The sequence below is a fragment of the Patella vulgata genome, chromosome 1 (genome assembly GCF_932274485.2).
Source record: "Patella vulgata chromosome 1, xgPatVulg1.2, whole genome shotgun sequence".
Taxonomy (NCBI): Eukaryota; Metazoa; Mollusca; class Gastropoda; family Patellidae; genus Patella; species Patella vulgata.
Window position 1 is genome coordinate 89,226,783 of NC_065879.2, and position 24,493 is coordinate 89,251,275.

Sequence of the window (24,493 nt, forward strand, 5' to 3'; positions counted from 1 at the left end):
TAATCCAATCGTAGCCTTCGTCTCATGTTATGGGCGCCATTTTTCTTTTCGCTAACTTGATTGATACTATTTAAAACAATTTAAGGTAAGTTATTATAATATTTCTCAAAGTTTTAATTGTTGTAAAGACCAGGTTTTTGTTATAGCTAGCCAATTTAATGATTAGTTACGATTTATCACTAACAACATTTCTAAGTTGCTGAAAATCGCGTAAAAATAAGTTTAGTGTGATTATGACTCATGACTCGCAAACAATTTGGATTTGGTATTATGCATTGCGTCGAAATGCCAACTTCATTGATTGATGAAGTACACCGAATTATTTATAATTTGACGAGTTGTCCCAGAAAATTCTTCAGTTTAATTTGAACTAGATCTATGCAGAGAATTGATTTATTCATTTCATTTTCATGGCATATCATTGCCATTGTGATTGTCGAATTGGGGCGCCATGGGTGTGTGGACGAGTTGACCAATGTCGTGTCAACGACTAACCAGTGTACATGTATTTTGATATTTGTGGACTACATAACTAGACTTTTTGTGTGGACGAGTTAACTGGCATTCATTTTGAATGATTACAGTTGTTTTCGGTAAATTTAAACTGCGGTACACTATATTGGTACTTGAAAAAAGGTGAATTTATTTCGTCTTTATTTTTTTTTCAGAGGAGGTAAATTAATAATCCACCAGTGCAGTATGTGAAAAATGTGTCTAGACAAGATGGTAAATTGAAGTAAACTTATTCTGTCACCCTACATGTCTGTTATTCCATACTTGGGCCGATGATCTGAAATCCGTTAGTTCAATGGTTCTTGAGGTTGATACCGGTACATGGTTGGGCGGCCTGAGAATCTGAAAGTCAGATATAGAGATTACCCCTCAGTACTGCTGTCCAATAATCATACGTTCCCTACCTAATTCCCTGTAGTTTAAAGGCAGCTAATGGCCCGTAAATTTAAATCTTTCAACCTTTTATTCCGATGGTCCCAATATTGAATAATTTCTCAAAGTATCATAAAGTCTGTCATTGAGTCGACTGCCGTGGTTTCGAATCCCCGGTTGTACGTGCAAGGAGTAGGGTCGCCTGTCCAACCTCGTGGGTTTTCTGCGGGTCCTCCGGTTTCCTCCCACTGCTAAAGACCCCTACGCGCAAGTGAATTATGTAAATAAAATTAAACCATATGTTAGTCCCGAAATGACCTAGTTTGTGTCGAGTGGACGTTAAACCCCGTTTCTCTCTCTCTCCCTTGTTGCTGGAAAATAAAACATGACACATTCCTAACTCAACATTAACTTCTTAGGGCAAGTAGTTCAATGATTTCACTTGCCTGAAAATGAAACTGATTGCCCAAATGTACAAATTGCATCAATTTTGCTTTGTAGGATAATTAAGTCATATAGGTGGGATTGTTTATGTAGTCTGATAAAAAATCTCCAGTTAACTTTAAATGTCGCTCCCCAGTCCTTTTTATGTGGACGTATATTGTCGTCGCCCCTGTCCGTCCGTCCACAATTGCTTGTGAACACTTTACAGGTCACAATTCTTATCCAATTTCAACGAAACTTGAAATATAGGTTTATCTCCCCAAGATCTCGGTTCCTTTCGATATTAACATTAGCATGTATCGGACCGTAACTTCGTGGATTATGGCCCATGATTGTACGTAAAATCGCGTTTTTAGGTTGTGAACACTGTCGAGGTCACAATTTTTATCCGATGTGGTTTAAACTTTAAATGTATGTTTATAACCCACAGATCTCGGTTCCTTTCGATATTCGCGCATATCGGACCATAACTTCCTGAATTATGGCCCCTGATTGTACGAAAAATCACGTGTTTAGCTTGTGGACCCCATAGAGGACACAATTTTTATCAGATTTAAAAACAATGTGTGAATATATCACTGTTACACCCTAAGGATGGTTGAGTTCGAATTTTGTAAAAATCGAACTGAAACTGACGGACAAAATGGCCGCCCCTCGCTCGCAAATACATGTAATGTCAAAATATTGCGTATCAGGGTTGTGGACTGGAGGTCACAATTTTCATCTGATTTTGATAAAATTTGACATGCATGTTTATAACCCACAGATCTCAGTTCCTTTCGATATTCGCGCATATCGAACCATAACTTCCTGAATTATGGCCGAAAAATCACGTTTATAGCTTGTGGTCCCCCTAGAGGTCACAATTATTATCCGATTTAAAAAAACATTTGAATATATCACCGTTATACTCTAAGGATGGTTGATTTCGAATTTCGTAAAAATCTAACCAAAACTGACAGACAAAATGGCCACGCCTCATTGTCAAATGGCGTAAAAATATGGTATATCAATGTTGTGGACCCTGTAGAGACTTGAAATGCATATTTACAACGCAAAGATCTTTCGATATTCGTGCATATTGGATCATAACTTCCTGAATTATGGCCCTTGATTATATGAAAAGTCGCGTTTTTAGGATGTGATCCCTCAAGATGTCACAATTTTTATCCGATTTAAAAAAACGTTTGAATATATCACTGTTACACCCTTATGATGGTTGAGTACGAAGTTTCGTACAAATTGGACCAAAACTGCCGGACAAAATGGCTGCTCCTCGTACGCAAATATTGTAAATATATGGTATATCAAGGTTTTGGACACTCTGGAGAGGGGACACAAATTTGATCAGATTTTGATGAAACTTGAAATACATGTTTATAACCCAAAGATCTTGGTTCCTTTCAATATTCATGCATATCGGATCGTAACTTCCTGAATTATGGCCCTTGATTGTACGAAAAATCACTTTTTTTGAGCTTGTTCTCTGTCCATCTCTTGCAAAATGTCGGCAAATCATGCATGGCAACCGCTTGTTAAAAAAATGTATGGGGATTGTTCATAAATTGCTGCAATTAAATTGTATCTTTTTCTCACTATACATGTAACTCATACCCTCGTATGTAGAACGGAGGGGCTGACAAGGAAAGCTGTCTAGTCGTTCGGATGGGACGAAAACCCGAGGTCCAGTGTAAACATTGGCGTGCACGTAAAAGATCCCTTGGCAGTTGGAATTCGATATAAGAGTAGGCCGTAGTGCCGCTGTCCGGGCAAAATTTCCCTCATAGCACACTGTATGGCGTATGCCCGCCTTCATTAGCCCAGGTTAGGAGCAGAACAGTAGGACGTTAACCTCCATTTCATTTCATTTCATTTCATACCCTCATCTTTGAGAAGAATCATCCCATCTGATCTAAAAAGATAATTTTATGTTTTCAGATGGTGAGCTTGTGACCCGGATGGATGAATGATGGAAAGACAAATAATAAGTGCTGTATACAGTATTTGGTATAAATCAGTCATTGAAAGTCATTACAGCTGAAGATTTTAATGACGCTCTGTACCGGTACTAACAATGTTGGTTACAGTCAATGGAAGGTAATCCTTTGTATGCATTCACATTTCAATACAGTCATATATTTCCGTCATCCACTCCTGTGGTCTGTCATCCGTATTTGTCTTAGCACAATACAGGCCTTAGTCTTAGTTAATCCCCTTTCCTTCATGGATTATAGCACCTGATTGTATTGAAAAAATCACATTTTGAGCTTGTGAAACCTCCAGGAATCACAATTTTTATCTGATTTTAAAAAACAAAGGTTCAACTATATCACCGTTACATCTTAATAACAGTTGAGCTCAAATTTCGTGAAAATCAGACTGAAATTGCCCAACAAAATAGCCAAGGTTTTGGACCCATCTAGAGGTCGCAATTTTGAACTTAAAATGTATGTATATAACCCAAAGATCCCAGATCCTTTCAATATTCGCGCATATTGGGTCGTAACTCCCTGGATCTCATTTCCTTTCAATATTCATGCATATCAGACCATAACTTATAGATTATGGCCCCTGATCGTATGAAAAATTGCATTTTTAGCTTGTGGACCCTTTAGAGTGACAATTTTTATGATAAAACTTGAAATGTATGTTTATATCCCAAAGATCTCGGTTCATTAGAATATTCAGGCATATCGGACCAAAACTTATGGATTATGGCGACTGATTGTACAAATCACATTATAGAGATCACAATTGTTATCCAATTTTGCTGAAACTTAAATCGCTTTTTGGGCTTGTTCTCTGTCCACCTCTTACAAAATGTGGGTGTATCCTGCATGGCATCTGCTTGTTTTCACTGTGTCTCTTAGTGTTTCCATGGGAATCTGGGGGGTTGGATGGCCGACTGGTTAGCTCATGTCTGTCATTGAGTTAACTGGCATGGTTTCGATTCCTCAGTTGTATGTGATGAGGAGTGGGGTCAACTGTCCAATCTCATGGGTTTTCTCCAGTTTCCTCCCACTGCTAAAGACTGCTACGCGCTATCGAATTATTGAAATAAAATGGAACCATATATTAGTCCCGAAATGACCTAGATTGTATCGAGTGGACGTTAAACCTCATTTCTCTCTCTCTCCGCAGGAATTTAGTATTTTCTAGTAAGATTGGGTGTCCCTACTTTCCATATCCAAACTTACCATATTTTATTCGAAATAATCTCCCTATAATTACTTTTTTCGGAATGCATCTTTAACTGAACATTTTTTTTTGTTTTAATTTCAGGTTAATCAAACCTATGAATGTGGTCGAATAAGGTGTGGAGTTGATTTATAGCAACATTGAATGTGGGTTAAATATGGTGTGTTAAAGATGCAAGAAAACACACGAAATGTGTAAACTGTAATGGATTATAGCCTGACGCTATCCAAATTACAAAACACCTGCCCTTGAGTCTATGAATATTTATTTTTTATGGCACCCACATTTTCATGTCGCTGCCTCTTTCCGTCCAGATGTACCTCCGGTGAAATTTGTTTGTGTTCACAATTATCCGATTTTAATGAAATTTAAATGTATATTTATATTCAAATCATCTGGGATCGGATTCATTTTGAACTCTAACCTCATGGATTATGGCCCCTTATATTGTGGAAAAATTGGGTTTTTAGCATGTGGGCCCATCCAGAGGATTTTGGCATAGAATATTACACCTGATTGTACGATCCATTGTTTTTAACTTCTGGATCCTCTAGAATTCTCAGTTTCATATGCCAACATTTCCCATGCTCGAATTAACCCCTCTTTGCTGAAGATTTGGCTTTGGAGTTCAGAGTTATGCCCCATAGCCAAAAACTTTGAATTTGATAGGAGTTACAGTTTTTAACCGATCCTTTTCAGATTTGGTGTGAAGCATTGGATTCATGAGATCACAAACCCCAACGATATGCAGCGATTCGAAGATAACCTTTTCAAAAAAGCTTGTGAATGTGATGAGGCTACAATGTTTTAATTTGCCGTGTAGCATTGGGACCATGAGAGGACAAATCCAATAAATTTCAGCAATCCACACTTAACCCACTTTTTGGGAAATCATGTGAACGTGATAAGGCTACAATTTTTTTAACAGATTTTTTTCTAATTCTATATGAAACATTGGGACAATGGGTGATTAGCCTTATTTATATTCCTTATTCTCTTTTGCAATATGTGGGTGTATCTTAGATGGCAACCACTTGTTAATTGTATCAATTGTGTTGTAATATTTTGAAAACAATAATAAATAATAAATATCAAAGTGGTGTTTTGTTTCATATTTGCTGTTTTTCAGCACAACTAGGATTATTTAGTGTGCTATGAGGGAAATTTAGCCCAGATGTGGCTTCTCTGAATTGTCCTCTTTTAATTACACAGGTTTCTTTTTTTTACATGAACGACAATTTCTACATGGAACTTTGGCTTTTCAGCCCCATCACTATCACAACCAAACACCATCCTTTGCCAGGCCCTAGATCTACTGATCAGGCGAACGGTGCAGAAAATCCTGGGAGGGTGGAGTAACTTTCATGACTGACACTGGGATCAAATACAGCCCCCCCCCCCACCTGGTTTGTGAGCTAGGCCTCACACTGTTGAAGTCTGCAACCTTACTGTGTAGAAGTGATAATAACAACCAATAAGCACTGGGTTAAAGTGAGAAAGACACCCGATAAGCACTGGGTTGAAGTGAGAAAAACACCCGATAAGCACCGGGTTGAAGTGAGAAAAACATCCGATAAGCACCGATTTGAAGTGAGAAAAACACTCCATAAGCCCTGGGTTGAAGTGAGAAAAACACCTGATAACCACTGGGTTGAAGTGAGAAAAGCACCGGTTTGAAGTGAGCAAAACACTCGATAAGCACTTGAGTTGAAGTGAATAAAACACTCAATAAGCGCTGGATTGAAGTGAGCAATACACTCGATAAGCACTGAGTTGAAGTGAGAAAAACACCCGATAAGCACTGAGTTGAAGTGAGAATAACACCCGATAAGCACTTGGTTGAAGTGAACACTTCGTTGAAGCCTAATTTGCATATTTGGCATGGCTTCTTCCTCACTTCAACATCATTTCTGCCTTCTTTATTTCATTGAAAATTTGAAGTATCGTTACGGAAGTGTGGTAGAAATGAACACTTCAGATATCAAATTTTTCACTTCGAGCACGTCTCGGTTTAGTGTCACCTACACTTCATATGGGTGGCGTCATCACTTCATTTGCGTGAGGGTGGGACGTTAATCCCTATTTCATTTCATTTCATATTTCGATATAAGAGCAGGCCGTAGTGCCGCTGCCCTGGCAAAATTTCCCTCATAGCACACTGTATGGCGCATGCTCGTCTTCATTAGCCCAGTTTAGGAGCAGAACAGTAGGACGTTCAACCCCATTTCATTTCATTTTATATTTGAAACATGATAACTCGTGTTTTATTAAAGTTTTAACTACGGTTAATGAACTGAAAATACTAGATGTGTTCAATAACCAAAGAATCGTATAGTTATTTGAATCGTCGAGCTTTAATTACAAATGAATATCACCTTTTGTTTACACAGGCGGGTCACGGTGGCTAAGTGGGTAGGACGCTGGCTCGCTAGCCTGGAAGTCGGGTGTTCGATCCCTGCATTGGCCGAGAAAGTTCATCCAGATTTTCCGGCGTGGTTCCCCCTTGTTGGTAATGTAGGACGGAGGCCCTCACAAGGACAGCTGTCTAGTCATTCGGATGAGACGAAAAACCGAGGTCCCGTGTACACATTGGCTGTGTACGTAAAAAATCCCTTGACAGTTGGAATTCAATATAAGAAGTAGGCCGTAGTGCCGCTGTCCGGGCAAAACAGTAGGACGTTAAACCCCATTTCATTTCATTTCATTTGTTTACACAGACGTCCTTATAAATCTACTGTTATAACGTCACATGATCATTACAAAATGAATTGTTTTTCGTTTTTTAATCAAAACACAAATATTACTACCGTTGCCATCATTAAATCAATTATTTACCCAAACGGGTCTATATTGCAAGATTATAGATATTATAAAAGAGACAAATTGTTAAAGAGGATTTTAATTGTAAATATTACATATCACCATGTTTTTCATTTTTAAATATTGATTATTTAACATTCTGTTATAATTGCTTTTGTTTATGTACGTAAATAGTTTATGTGAAACTGAAAGCATATAGTTTTCTTTTGTCTTATATAAATCACCATAATGTTTGGCGCAGTATAGTCCGGTGACTGACGTGCCATTTAACCACATTTCATTCATTCATTCATTCCAAAACCAATTAAACAGAATACGCTAAAATAGAAGTTGATGAATATATAAGTATAATAAGGAATATAATGACCGATGTCCGATCCATAGTCCACGGCAAGTTAAAACGAAAAGTGATTATCATATGAAATAGTATTACTAACAGGCCAGCACTCGTTCTTTAGCAATTGTACACTTAGTATGGCTGTGCGATACGTAACGAACAGCAGCTCTTTTGATTTTATATACATTAAAAAAAAGCTAAATTTTCAACTATAAAATTTTTTCATCGATTTATCTATTCACTCCCCTGTTCACTCTCCTGCAGCTGTCCCCCTTTCCCCTCGTTTTCTTCTTCTCCCATTCCTATGCCCAACCCTAGTGAACCAATTTTTAACAGCATTATCGAAAATGTACAATTTAACCCAAAATTTTACTTCATTATATCAAGCATGGCCTAGGTGTCTGGCAATGCAAGTGTCACCGCGTTAAGCCGGATAATTCTTATTTTGGTAAAAATACAGTTGGCCCATGATTTCTTCAAATATAGTTGCAAATGATTTCTTCTAATATAGTTGGCCCATGATTTCTTCTTATCTAATACAGTTGGCTCATGATTTCCTCTGATTTGATAAACTGATTTTTTTTTCCTCTCGGTGGATCAATTTTAATTTTGTTGATGATTCAGCAGTAGCCACCGTACGCCAAGTTTTCGTCTTGGTATAACTGAAATATAATTAAATGAACTTATTTAAATAACAAAATCACATAAATTTGATCTAATCTAATATTAATGTAGAGAAAGTAATACAATGTATTATTTATATGTTTGTCTGTAACTACGTTCTATGAACAGTTGTATACCACTCCAATGTCTTCAGTTTCTTGTTAATATATTTCTATTAAGTTGTTTGAACACAGAATTTAAATTTCAGCCAATGCGCAAACAGATTTCAAGATAGTAAATTGGTTGTTAATTATGATTGGCCGGCAAGTGAACACGGTTGAACTGATGGCTTCAACAAATTACATAACTTATGTCCAGAATCAGCTCTAGTCATTTAAATTTAGAATTTAGCATGATACCCAACAACCAGACTGTGTTCAAATAAACTTTGTCTTTTTCTTTATTTCATTGACTCCTTTTAAGAAAAATTTACATATGCTGCCATTTGTTCGAAGGGTGGGGTGGGTGGATTTCATTCCTATTATATAAATTGAAAAAATATTTTTCATTTGTGGTACAACTAATATAGAACGTCAGGACAGCACCCGGAAAAATTCTGCTGGAAACTAGATGTCATATACTGAGCCGAGATTTATTGGGTAGATATATAAATTAATATTCAACCGAGTCATTTAAAACGTACATAATCCTATACTTACTAACTACTATTCAACCTAACTGTGGGTAATAATAGATTTTCAAATTAACATCAATACAGAAAGTAAACATTTTGGTTTTCCTAGAAATCTATTTTTAGCCTCAGATTAATTTCTTAGAAAAACACGTAGACACTAGTAATTGTCAGTGATATTTATTGTAATTAACAAGGTAGGTAGACTATATGTTAAACGTTACATTTTAAAATCAGCTTTGGGTGTCGCCATGTAGTTACCTGTGTAACACGAATACTGGCATCGTCGACAACACGAAGAGCGTAAATAGGCCAGCTGTTAATTCATTTGCTCTGAAACGCCCCATCGCTGTATATAGAGATTTGTATTTGGGGATATTATGGGTAGCGAATGATGGCCGCACATAAAATTTCAGTCGATTGGATCAATAGCTTCTCATTTTACATATCTTTTACTTTCGATGGCAGTAAAGATTCCCCCCTTCAACGCCATTTGGCTTTTTTTTTTACTATTTAGCCTCGATGATCAAGACACTCATCATACTGGGCTATCTCGAAATTACACTGTCTCTAGTTCATAAAAATTACAATGATTTTGGTAGGGGTTTCCGATCGGTGCTTTACTACCCCCGCCATTTATTTTACTCATGGCCTAATATTCTGTTTATTCGATGATCGTCGGACTGGATAGGTTGCGTGGCCCAAAAACCTGACAACCGCATAAAAAACACCTTCGTAGTTCAACCACTTCAGCATGTCCCATTGATACAGTCGAGTCACATCAACCATCTAGTCTTTTCTGTGATGGAACCACGGGAGATTTTCACAAAGCGGTGATTGGGTCGTGTTCATACAGGCCTTTTCTTCCAGCTTCCTGGCTCTCTCCACATTTGCTGTATTACACAGGACGTAACAACTTTTATGCCATCTAGCTTTATGGTTTACCATCGTTTTTTCCATGTTATCACCATCATCTAGTCGGGATATGTAGTCACTTTGTTCAATTCATGAAAGGCAGTTAAATTAGTGGCCAGAGACAAGTAACCTGTTGCTGATGGGTTGATGAGTGATCCACCATGTTCTTGATACAGAGCACAAATTTCCCAGTTGGTCTTGGACATGGTAGGCGATTGACTAGATGACTATCACTTGTATCTGAAACATAAAATGATATTGATACCTTGTTAAATGTATCTTCACTGAATATACAATGTATCAGATTTATGAAGAAAGTTCAGACGTTTATTGAATATATTTACAACACCATCGTGTGCATATATAACATGGTGATTGACATGAAATGCGGACTGTTTGTGTTTCATGAGTAATAGCTAGTTTCCACTGAAATGGAACATAATGAAATTTTGATATCCGTTTATCAAAGAACAAGGTGCAAATAAAAAATACATCTGTTCAATTTGAATTATGATAACGTTTAGAAAACACTATGAAGGAGAACATTATGAGTCTTCGTATGTGTTTTACTAGATTCCTTGACCTCAAAAACATAGGGAGAGAGAGAGAAATGAGGTTTAACGTCCACTCGACACAAACTAGGTCATTTCAGGACTAACATATGGTTTAATTTCATTTCAATAATTCGCTTGCGCGTAATGGTCTTTAGCAGTGAGAGGAAACCGGAGGACCCGGAGAAAACCCACGAGATTGGACAGGCGACCCTACTCCTTGTCAGGTACAACCGGGGATTCGAAACCACGCCAGTTGACTCAATGACAGGTCGTATGATACAGCACGCACGTGCTAACCATTCGCGCCCCCCCCCCCCCGAAAAAGCCCCAAAAAAACCCCCAAAAACATAGGAATAGACATCAAGATCATTGAAATCGGTGCACTTACAGACATTTTATGGACGAGAACGTGTTTTGTGGCGGCCATTTTGAATTTCTCAATTTTTGGCGGGAACGGCTGGAGTGACGTCGTGGTTCCCGCAATTTTTGAAATCTGCATACCCAAAAACCCCCTGGGCCAAAATTTCATGCTTCTTTCTGGAAGTGCACACCCATTTCACATATCCGCCCCACTATACCCCTTATTCTTGAGACAGACACCCGCATCTGACAACCCGTTATTCCGAATGTCCGTTGGTGTGACAGTCGATTATTCCTAGTGTCAGTTCGTGTGATAGTCCGTTATTCAAAGAGTCCGTTGGTGTGACAGTCCGTATTCCGATGTCTTTTTAGATCACGTTTAGTCCCAGTCCCAAATATTAGCAGGCTGTCATACTAGATTTAGCAGATGGGTGGTGTTAACGGATCAACTTAGTATGCAGAAGGCCGTCTTAGTGTCTTGATGATGGAGTATACGAACACAATAAGCAAGATGGCGTGATCTAGGACATCGTATGTATAGACTATGAACATAAAATGGCTGTAGAATAAAAAAGTTGTTGAGCAAATTGACTGAAATTTGAGGTGCAACCACCTTAAAGCCCAACCCGGAACATATTAAATCGTCCGTACGACCACAATGCAAAGATTCCATTATTTGTCATACTGAAATATTTCCATTATGTTCCCTTTTATACTGAAAAAAGTGTGGGGTGTAGGAAACTGTTCAATCTGATATTTGTTTTATATTTCACGTTATGTTTTTTTATATATTTAACATGAATATGAGGTGGCTAGGGAACTTTTTTAGGTTTTAATTTTTATATTAATCTGAGTGACTGGGAAACGTTTCATTATTTATTGTTTTTTCTTTAACTGAAATATGGGATTGATCATTTTGCATTATTTTTGTGTTTAATGGAAACATAGGGTGGCTAGGAAAATGTCACCACCCTATGCGCCTGTCCATAGCTATTCCTACTTCAAAGTTCTACGAGTCTCCTGAAGTAAGATAATGTCAAATTTCATAACATGCAGTCAAATTGTTTTAATTTTTTTTTATTTTTCTCTGATTCCACGAATAAGTAGGTAAACATTTGACCAATCTGGTTAAAACACAGATCATATTTTTTTTCGTTTTTATAAGTCAAAATTTCGTTTTACATGTCTTTACTACACTTGGATCTGGAAGAGTTGTTATTTAACTCGTGTTCTGAATGGTGGCAGGGATAAGCCAATGAAACGGTCTGTTACGGCGAGCTTTAGGCGTGTTTTTCACTGAACTGTGGGTAGTCCACTAGTAACATCAATGCTGATTGGTTAATCAAATGTCTGACGTCATAGGGTCATAAGTCGGGCTTTTGACCCCTGACGCGACCTATCGCTACAACTTGTCAGATCTTCATGTAGTGTAGGCCATCGAAAGTATAAATAAACGAAACGAAATATAGATCTGTATTGTAATCAGATTGACATTTTACAACCATAGTTACAGATTTATACAGTTAGCAAATAGAGATATTGTAAACACTTCATACATTACCAGTACAATGTAGCATTTAATACATAATTAGCAAGTTCTTTAGTTCACTTTGCTTTAAGGGATATATCATTACGTCACCCGCCTTTCGAAGAAAAAAAAAACAACAACATGATACTATTATGCTCCTGACCGTCCCTCTGTCTGTGGGGGGTTGAATGGCCGAATGGTTAGCACGTGCGTGTTGTGTCATACGGTCTGTCATTGAGTCAACTGGCGAGGTTTCGATTCCTAGGTTGTACGTGACAAGGAGTAGGGTCGCCTGTCTAACCTCGTGGGTGTTTATAAGGTCAATGCCCTGATGGAGTTCTTTGGTTATGATTAAGTGAAAGTGATGAAACTTGGTGTATAGTATCATTATATCAGTACAGTGACCAAGTTCGATAATGAGCATTTGCTGCCCAGCGTTAGCAGAGCACTTGAGTGGGGGTCGTGAAACGTCGTGTATTTGTTTCATTACATCAATTTGACTAGTTCCCGTGTATAATTATTATAAAATTGTTATGAATCATAAGTATTTGTAATCCCTGGATCTATGATCCCTGTTATTGCTAATAAAATTAATAAAATCATAATTATTTGTAATCCCTGTGTCTGTGGTTCTTGTTATTGCTGATAAAATTATTATAAAATTATAAATCATAATCAGTTGTAATCATTGAGTCAGGGCCTCCGCCCCCCCCCCCCCATTATTACTGATCAAATTATTACTGATCAAATTAAATAAATACAAAAACATAATATGGAATACAATTACTGCTGAAAATGTTGAGAGAACCCTCAACGAAACGTCGCTTTAAATAAAATAGTAATTGTGTTCCAAATTATGTTTTTGTATTACGTATGTCAATTGCTAAATGCCGCTCAAAGAAGATCAAATTAAATTATTACTGATCAAATTATTACTGATCAAATTATTCTGTAAAGAGATATTAATATATACATTAATCACACGGAGATTTTAGAGCAATTAATTGACACACGTTGTCTCTGACGGGGTCGGAGTAAGGCCCATAGAACACCTAGGCACTTTAAAGAATATGGTTCCCCCCATATACATAAACCATTATAAATCACAAAATAAATTTGCATTTGTCAAAATGAGGTTTATATACGTCATTATTAATTGAGACAAGGCAGGTAACAAACTAATTAAAAATTCTTAATTGATTTTTAAATTAGATATTTTACATGTGTCATCTAACAATGAAATTCTGCGGTGTTCCCCTGATGCCCTAAGCACGTACTTAGATTGCTTCGGGGTTAATCCAGCCCCGGTCTCTGATTTCATCACATTATTAGTATTTAAAATACAGATGTGACGTCACCCCTTGATGTTGGCGTTCCATTATTGTTTTTACAATATGTTACTTAATGTCTCGCTCTCGACCATTAAACGGGGTGTTCCCACTTAGCCGGCAGGCTTTGATGTCAAATTTTGCCGCTAATCCAGAGTTAATCCTAGAACAATGGTGTTATAAACTATAGTCCATATCTTTTTTAAGACTAAAACTGTATTGATTTTAACAAATTTAACTTTTATTAAATAACATTAAATAGCTTACAGATATAAAAATATATTGATTTTAACAAATTTAATATTTATTAAATAACATTAAATGATTTACACATATAAAAATGCATTACAATTTACACATTTAACTTTTATTAAATAGCATTATATAATTTATAAATAAATGCCTTACAACATAACAATAATTTTACAGCCCCACTAAATAGGAAATATTTGTTCCATACCGATTTACAATTAAAGAGCCATTTAATAACTGTGTTTTCAAATGTTCAATTCTTGTATCAAGTTGTCGATATTTCTTAACTCGAGGCCTTTTGGTACCACCAAATAATATCTGTGAAATGGTGATTTCGACATAGGATTGTTCTTATTTCATGTTTGAAATCATAACGCCGGCATGAACTGTGTTCAAAATGTCATTAATTAGTTCGTTAATAAATTTTATTAAGAGGGATTAAGAACTCATTAACGCTGAACACTAGTGAACAGTTCTTGAGTGACTACTTTTAAACAGACTATAGTTTTAAGATCAATCAAAGGATTAACAGTCTGCCGGCTAAGTGGGAACACACCCCATTAAACAGTACATAGTCAGTTCGTTGTAATTGGACTAACGTTAAAAATCAATATAGAAATTTAACAGTGTGGTTTTCCCAGAAATCTATTTTAAGTTTCAGTTTAATTTCTTAAAACTACACGTAGACGCCAGTAATTGTCAGTGATATTTAACGTAATTGACAAGGTAGGTTGACTATATACGTTAAAATCAGCTTTGAGTGCCGCAATGTATCGACGCGTGTAATACGAATACGGGTATAGTCGACAACAAGAAAAGGGTGAATAGGCCAGTTCTTGGCTGTTAATTCCTTCTCTTTGCCACGTCCCATTGTTGTATATATAGATTTGTATTTTGGGATATTATGGGTGGCGAATGATGGCCGCACACCAGATTTCAGTTGATTGGATCAATAGCTTCTCATTTTACGTATCTTTTACTTTAGATAGGTAGTAAAGACTCCCACGACGACGCCACTTTGCTTATTTACTATTTAGACTTGATTATCAAGACACTCGTCATACTGGGCTATCTTGAAATTACACTGTCTCTAGTTCATAAAAATTACAATGATTTTGGTAGGGGTTTCCGATCGGTGCTTTACTACCCCCGCCATTTATTTTACTCATGTTCTGTTTATTCGATGATCGTCTGGCTGGATAGATTACGTGGCCCAAAAACCTGACAATCGATTATTCCGATCATACTGTATATTAGTACGACAGTTCTATAATCAAACGTACTCCTTTTTCTTGAGACAGACACCCGCATCTGACAACCCGTTATTCCGAATGTCTGTTGGTGTGACAGTCCGTTATACCTAATGTCAGTTGGTGTGACAGTCCGTTATTCAAAGAGTCCGTTGGTATGACAGTCCGTTATTGCGATGTCTTTTTAGATCACGTTTAGTCCGTTTCCAAAATGTTTTCAGACTGTCATACTAGAAATGAAATCAGATGGGTGGTGTTAACGGATCAACTTAGTATGCGGGAAGCAGTCTTAGTGTCTTGATAATCGAGTATACGAATACAATAAGCAAGATGACGTGATCTGGGACATCGTATGTACAGACGATCAAACATAAAATAGCTGTAAATTAAAAATAAAAAGTTGTTAAGCAAATTGACTGACATTTGGTGTGCAGCCACCTTAAAACCCGCCCCTGGAAAATATCAAATCGTCCGAACGACCACCATGCAAAGATTCCATTATTTGTCATACTGAAATAGTTCCATTATGTTCCCTTTTGTAATAAAAAAGGGGTGGGGCGGGGGTGTAGGAAACTGTTCAATCTGATAACTGGGAAACGTTTCATTATTTATTGTTTTTTCTTTAACTGAAATATGGGATTAATCATTTTGCATTATTTTTTATGTTTAAATGACACATAGGGTGGCTAGGACATTATTGTTATGTTTTCATATTTAATGGAAATATGAGATGGCTACGAAATTCTTCAGGGTACTGTATTTTCTTTATATTAAGATGAAATATGGGTTGCTTACGAAACTTTTCAGGGTATTATTTTTATATGAAGCGGAATATGAGGTGGTTAGGAAACTTATCATGTATTATTTTTATATTAATCTGAAATATGAGGTGGCTACGAAAATTTTCAGTGTATTATTTGTATATTTTAATAGCTGGGGTGTTGACGTTTCAAGATATGACCCATGACGTTCCCTTCCCACTACAACCAGTCAATTCTTATGATCCCTGACGCCCCCGCTTCTACTACAACCAGTCAAATCTTATAGTCCCTGACGTCCCTATCTCCCTCCACTACAACCAGTCAGATCTTATGACCCCTGACATCGCCCCCCCCCCATCGATAGTATAAAAACAAAACGAATGAGAGATCTGTAATTTATTCAGATTGTCGGAACACTTATTAATTTGGTATAAATTTCTATATTTAGATGATTAGTTACCTGCGAGGTTATGAACGAGGAGAAAGTTTGGAGAAGTTTATAGATAGAAAGATCCGGCCAACAAATGATTTTAAAGATCGTGTTAATCAAACGCTCGATGAATTAGTTCGATATTTACACAAGATGCCTGGTTATAGTATTCGGGAAGTCGTCAAGGTAAATATAATGAAAATAATACAAGTATTGTTAGTAGTCTTAACTGTTCATCCACCCGATCACGAGTCTATCTAATTAATGACATTATGGTTCTATACAAGTATATGAAGGGACACAACTCTATTTTGTTTGGATACAGACCAGTCATTTCTAGGTAGTCCATGTTAAAGTCATGATTATATGTAGTCGAGCCACTAAACATTTAGGTAGAATTAAATACACTCCCATTCTTCTCAGTACGTGATCAAGTGGTTGTAAAATGTAATAATGATGTCTTCGGTAACAGTAGTAATTTTAATCGGAATGCTAGTGTATTGATTATCTCCCTTGATTTAGACATATCTCAAGTAATTGTATCTCTGATCATTTTAAGAAATCAGCTTAAATGTTTTATTTGCTTGTAGAGTGGTTCGTTGGGTAAGGAAACATCTGTTCAGAGTGATGCTGATGCTGATATGGTAGTTTTCTTCAATGGTTATAAGGATATTGAGAGTTTGATTGCAGATAAACCTCAAATTATTAGTGATATATTGAAATATATGTGTAATCCCAACCCAGGATGGTTCAGTTGGCCATTTTCGTCCAAACCCGAATGGATTGACACCATAAAGGTGTTAAAATGTAACGAACATTTCATCAAGTTTAATGTATACGTCCAGTACTAGGGTAGAAGTGAGCCCGTTGAAGTGGACGTTCTACCTGCAATAGATGTAGTCGCCAGACATGGTAAGACAAAGAGCTGACTTACTCGTAATTCCTAATGCCAGAAAGTAGGTTAGATGTTATAATATGCCAGTCGCTAGATTTTTTTATGTGATGCCACGATTCTATTTCTTCGATAACATTACATATAGGTAGCTAGGCAAACAAACATAGGTCCACAGCAGAACAGAACATTGCATAGGTAGCTAGGCAAACAAACATACGTCCACAGCTAAGTCCACATTTCATTTATATGAACAGTTAATATCATTGTTGACATCTATTGTTATTGGAGTGTTCAAAAGATTCTACAAAGTGAAACAAGCGTCATAACTCAAAAGGTATTTTTTTAGAAAGTGCTGAAATTTTAGGCTTCTTTGTTTTACTAATCAACAAATGACATATCAATGACAGATCGGATTGTAAATTTTGTTGTTAGGGCGTTCACAGAATTCTATAATGTGAAACAAGGGTAATAACTCTAGCGTCTTCATTCCACTAATTTTAATAATGCATATCAATTCGATACACATCGGATGATAGCTATTGTTGTATGAGTATTCACAAGGGCCATAACTCTACAAGTAATCATCGTCGTCATTTCACTAATTCTAATAATGCATATCAATTCCATACACATCGCATGATAGCTATTGTTGTTCGAGTATTTACAATAGTTTACAATGTGAAAAAAGGGCCATAACTCATACGTAACTGGAATTATTGATTTTTAATAGACTTCATCGTTTTGTTTCTTTAAAGAATACATACAAAATTATACCATGTCCGATTATAAATATTTTCACCAGGGCGTTCACAAGGTTCTGCAAAATGGAACAAGGGCAATAACTCTAGACGATATAGACATCTTCATGTCACTAATTTAAATAAGGCCTATCACTTTCATTATAAACTTTTGTAGTTCGAGTCCCCATAAGTTCTGTACAATAAAACAATTAACAGAAACTGTAACATATATATAAAGATCTGATGATAAATGTACATTGTGGATTCTTAATAAAAAATTGTGAACGACGGACGGACGAAGGTAACACCAATATACGACATAATTTCCATGTGGGAATATCTAAAGAAGATATGAGTTATCGATGCTTCAAACGTTTTTAATTAAACCTGTATTCACATATTACACCCATAATCAACTCTCTAGACATTTATTAACATGATAAGCATATTATCAACTAGCTAGGCCACCGGATGTTCGCGATTAAAATGGATTATCAAGTACCGTTGCTACGATAATGAACTATCTACGCTGTATCTTCAACCAGTCATAACTTCTCTCAGAGTAAAGGAATGTGAATGAATATCTTGGATATCTAGTATATTGACCGAGTATCGCTCACCTTTATTCTATACAATGTTTTATATTACAACAAATGAAAATAGAGGACATCGTTATTATATATTTATTTATATTACAACAGGTGGGAATATGTTGGCTGTATGCCAAGAAGTGAAAAATAAATCAAGTGATGTCTGGAGCCACTACTCCGTTTGTTTCTGTAAAGAACAACTGGCAATGATTCGACCAAAACCAGCTAAAGTTAAAGACTTGATTCGTTTACTTAAATACTGGTACAAGGTAATGCTAATACTTTATATATAATACTGTATATATTACTTTATATACTACTTGATATAATACTCTTATATATTACTTTTATATATAATACTTGATACATACTTTATATAATACTCTATATATAGCTCTATACAATACTTTATATATAATACTTGATACATACTTTATATAATACTCTATATATAGCTCTATACAATACTTTATATATAATACTTGATACATACTTTATATAATACTTGGGGGGTTGTATGGCTGAATGGTAAGCGTGCGCGCGCTGTATCATAAAGTCTGTCACTGAGTCGACTGGCGTGGTTTCGAATCCCCGGTTGTACGTGACAAGGAGTAGGGTCGCCTGTCCAACCTCGTGGGTTTTCTCCGGGTCCTCCGGTTTCCTCCCACTGCTAAAGACCCCTACGCGCAAGCGAATTATGTAAATAAAATTAAACCATATGTTAGTCCCGAAATGACCTAGTTTGTGTCGAGTGGACGTTAAACCCCATTTCTCTCTCTATAAATATATAATACTTTATATATAGCTTTATATAATACTTTACTTTATATGATACACACACTGAGCATAACATTACTTTATATGATACACATACTGAGCATAACATTACTTTATATGATACACATACTGAGCATAACATTACTTTATATAATACAAATTATATAATACACATAAATACTCTATATCATAAATAATTTATATAGTACATTTGCTATGTATAATAAATACTTTACCGTGGAAGTAATAATGACTTCCGCAACACGCTAGAGTTTATATACGTAGCTGCTGTCATTTGGTAGTGTTTATGGAAGTAACAGTGACGTCCACAACTCGCGCGAGTTCATATAAGTAACAATGACGTCCTCAACACGCTAGAGTTTATATAAGTAACAATGACTCTCACGGCTCGCTAGAGTTTTTTTATAAGTAACATGTATTCTTTTAATACTCCTGGTATCAGTTCATAATTTCACATAGGTACATAAACAATAGTAACATGGAATATTTGACAATTATTTCAGACTAATAGGCTAAACATGGCGTCGTATTGTTGTGAGGTAATGGGGCTGTATATTTATGACGAACATCTGAATAGTACAACTGACTTTTATATGAAAACTGGTTTTTATAAAGCTATGGAGTTGTTTAAGTCCTATGGAGAACTGCAGAACACAATACCTGGAATCTATAACACGGATAATAATTGGTAAGCTGAATTATAATTAACACGTTATAGTATCATCTTAACAGAGACGTTTTATCATCTGATATTCTCCAGGGGCTATAAGTGAATAAGAAGCTGGCTCTCTATCCGGGACGCACGGATATGCTCCCGGTGTAAACCGAGAAATTTCACAGAGATTTGCCGGCGTGGTTTGCCCTTGCAGTGGTCGAATGGAACGAAAAATCGAGGTAACGCGTACACATTGGCGTGCACTATAAAGATCCCTTTGCAACTGGAATTTGATATAAGAGTAGGCCATAGCAGCGCTGTCCGGAAAAAATATCCCCTTTTAATAATAGAGACTTTTGGCAGGCGGAATTTTTACATCCGTATCACGTATCCGTATAGTATACGTGATACGTTGCGTCAATGCAGTTTTTTGAGTTTTGGCAGATTTTCGCGTCGCGTACGTTTGTATCGCTAAGCTGGGCTTAGTTCTATTACAGTATGATGACAGATATCAACCAAGATCACCATCAGTACTAGTCTTGTGTCTAGCCTACAATTTCTCGGTGCGAGTGAAGTCGCTCGATAGTCACTGAGCTATAAAAAAAATTATTTTCGACTTTGGTTTCACTTATGTATCATTTCAGAAAGTTTAGATTTGTCCCACCTCCCTATATTTAGCACGTAGATCAACCAGCATGCAGACAGACAGGAAAAGTATGAAAATCCCGACAAAACCCCATCAAAACCAATGATTAAATTCCAGTCTTTATCATTGTTAAATCACATCAAATATACACCTTCGTGTTCTAGGATACACAGAGATTCATAAAAACGCTATGATACAACGTTTCAGCGTCTAAAAGTAGCAAAAAAGACAGTAAAAAGACAACAATGTTATACGGACCTTTTTCGTATGAAAGCTGTTCGATACGTGCTGCCGTATCCCGTATCACGCATGAGAAATACACACACACATTGATGACGTCACACGCAAAATCCATACGGATACGCGATACGGACCAAGAATTTACGCTTGCCAAAAGTCTCTAATATCATCATTAACAACCTCCACCACAACTACCCCACCCCTCTTACTATTATCTTATTAAGAGCTACCTCAAGATACAGGTAACAGTTTTGTACCTTTGCATACTGAAGAATAATATGCTCCTTTGTATCTGTTTAGGTCAAAACAACGTTTGCCCTAGATCCAGTTAATCCTTTCACCACAGAACGGCTATCGTTTAATTAGGGCTAGAAATAATTACATGCGTTTCTTTGCATCTGTTCAGGTCACGTGACGTCTCTAAAACAAGGTATGTTCTTGATCCCGATAATCCCTTCACTGACACATCTTCACTTGACGCCCACAATATAGAAATGTGTGCTTTGGCCACCTTGAATTGGTTACAAAATGTACCTTTGAAATCCGAGGTATTTATATTTTTTTCATTAAAAATGCATACTATAAATGAGATTTCGATAAACAGCTGGCTGTTCTTGCTATAATAGATAGTTGATTATGGACTTGTCTAATTAATAATTTATGAAACATGTGAAGGCAGATTTAGTTCTTACACAATGCATAATATTTAAACCTAAAGGAAGTCCGTTTTTGTTTTTGTTTAGCCTAAACTTTCCTATTCTCTATAGAGGAAAGGTAACATCCATCATCTCAGAAGTATGATGACAACAAGACTGGCCTTTCTGTATATTTAATATAACTTGTGTTTTTCAGCGTTATGGTTTGTTATGGTTTTTAATCGGAGCTGTTGTAACTTGTTTTACTTTACTACGGTATTTTGGCTCTCTCTAATTGTGTATTCTGTTCTCAAATTCTGTACTATCCACGAAACTACTAATCATACAATAGACATTAGAAAATACGATATCTATTACAGAAAACAATCAGCTGTCTAAAATACCAATACCGATATCTAGTTTATTATAGAAAACAATCAGCTGTCTAAAATACAGAAGAATTAAGTAAATGTACATTTGTATCAATCAATCGTTCAAAAACAAAATCAATGCTGATTTCAGAAAACACAAAAAAAATCAGAAAAATCTAACTTTATCACTTCATGGTGAGACAATTGAGACGGTTACTACCGCAAAATTACATGGAATTCAAATTGACCAAGACCTTAATTGAAAAGGCAACGTGAAGTTGGCACGCTATTCGGGATTCGGGATTCGCGAATCACAAATACGGTGCTGGCTCGTTATTCGGGATCCGCCAATAACGAACAAAATAGGGCAGCAAGAATTACGCTTGATGCAACAATTGAAACTCCGTGCACCTTTTTATTTACTAAACTCGGTTGGCTTACCCTTACATAGAGGATTCTTGATAATAAAATTGCCTTATCATTCGAAATTATTACATTTAATACTCCACTGTATCTAAACTCCTATATCATTGACAAATCTCTTGTTTCCAAAACTGATATCTTGCTCCGTTCACAGACCAGTAAATCCCTACTCCTTCCGAAATGCAGACCGGAATCCATGAAACGCACTTTTCATTATTCTGCATTTCTTTTATGGAACAATCTGCCTTTTTATATAAAGATGTGTAAAAATGTTGAAAATTTTAAGATTAAACTGAAAACTCATTTATATTGAGCACTGCAGAAACCATAATATTCAACTGATGACATACTTATTATTTTTCGTGTATTTTTAATTTGCAACTGCATTCTATCTTATTTGGTGTGTACTTATAGTGTTCTTCCTATATTTTACTTGTATAGTATATATGTTTTGTAGTTTACGAGTGACTTCCCAAATTTCTCACTTTAAAATATTATTGCATTTCAAAATGATTTTGAATTTATCCTGATATTACATGTATATATGTCTTTGGAGCTTAGGAGGGACTCCTGGAAGATTGGGTTTTTTTGCAAACTAAATAAGTTGCCTCATTAAATAAAGTTTGTTTTTTTTTAATATTATTATTCTTATTATCATTATATGCACCTAACTTCTCACGTGTATTCGTCGTATGTGTATCCAGTGCTGTAATGCGACAGGTGTATACACATTAATGCACTGTATTCAATGTATTAAAATTCTAGTTACCCCCTATCCAGTGCAGTAAGTTGTAATGTGACAGGTGAATATACATTAATGCACTGTATTAATACTCTAGTTACCCCCTGCCCCCCCCCCCCCCATCCAGTGATTAATGCACTGTATTCACTGTATTAAAACTCTAGTCACCCCTCCACCATTCAGTGCAATACGTTGTAATAAAACAAGTATATACACATTAATACATGTATACACTGTATTGAATCGCTAGTCACGATTCCTCCGCCTCCACCCTTCAGTGCAATGCGGTGTAATGAAACAAGTGTATACACGTTAATGCACTGTATTCAATGTAGACACCCCTCGTCCCCAACTGCGACAAGTATATTATACACATTACTACATGTATACACTGTATAAAAAAGCTAGACCCCCCCCCCGTCCCTATTCAGTGCAATGCGCTGGAATGAGACAATGCATTAATATAAGATTTCAATTTTAATTTACAAACAATATTAATACATGCAGAAAACAAATAGCAGACTAATTATTTTGACTAATTTATCACACAAATAAACCAATTAAACACGAATCGAGACCCCCACCCAACTTATTCAGTGCCAACCAGTTGAATGTTAATTTACAAAGAATATTAATATAGACTAATTTATCACAAATAATTACAATGACTTTACAGAATAAAATTTGAAAGGAATATTAATATAGACTAATTTATCACAAATAATTACAATGACTTTACAGAATAAAATTTGTCTGTTTTAAGTCTGTCACATGTCTCAAATAGTATTTATCTGTTTTTCTTTTTCAAATTCTTTTTGGGGGTAATTCACCACCCCTCCCAATCCACAACTGCATCTAGTAGTGTACCCAGAAACCATGATACTTTACAACATAAAGAACTCACAATTCTCGCTAATAATAATTACAAAATGGAACATTTAAAGGGAATATTTTGAAATTTTCAGTCTAATTACATCATTCTGAGGAACAGTGTAGTCTCGATTGCCATTGCTAACGTTTTTACGATGATAAACAATGCCTCGATTATCCATTTTTTTTATTAAATCAGTAACTGGTAATCGTGTTTAAATCCACTGAAAATCAAAACCACCCGATGGTCTAGAGAGCAGGTAAATGTCTAATTAATGACGTATATAACATTTGAGGCCAAACGAAAGATCTGCATTAGGCAGATTTAGCTCTTGAATAATGTGTCCTTATCATCAATAAACCTTTAAAACACTGTAATGTATTCGCCCGTGTTACTAAGTGAGGTGTACTGGTGAGGGACATCACTCGGTACCCCGGCTGTACTTTCATAATGAACACTTGGTTCATTTTGGTCTGATGTGGAGATATTGGTATTTCTCTTTCGTCTTATAAACCTGATAATTAAAATATT

General features: G+C 36.1%; 2 long non-coding RNA genes across 3 annotated transcripts; both read left to right on the forward strand.

The window, feature by feature from the left end:
- Nucleotides 1-201: 201 nt before the first annotated feature.
- Nucleotides 202-5,623, forward strand: LOC126817557 (uncharacterized). Its single transcript, XR_007679061.1, has 3 exons — nt 202-726; nt 3,268-3,426; nt 4,612-5,623. It is a non-coding gene; the product is annotated as an uncharacterized LOC126817557 (long non-coding RNA).
- Nucleotides 5,624-9,115: 3,492 nt separating this feature from the next.
- On the forward strand, nt 9,116-22,957 carry LOC126816879 (uncharacterized). Of its 2 annotated transcripts, none has more exons than XR_007678660.2 (7): nt 9,116-9,175; nt 16,375-16,542; nt 16,947-17,268; nt 18,693-18,850; nt 19,883-20,067; nt 21,327-21,468; nt 21,773-22,957. It is a non-coding gene; the product is annotated as an uncharacterized LOC126816879 (long non-coding RNA). The 2 variants fall into 2 exon arrangements; XR_007678649.2 differs by lacking the exon at nt 9,116-9,175 and adding an exon at nt 14,494-14,641.
- Nucleotides 22,958-24,493: the final 1,536 nt, after the last annotated feature.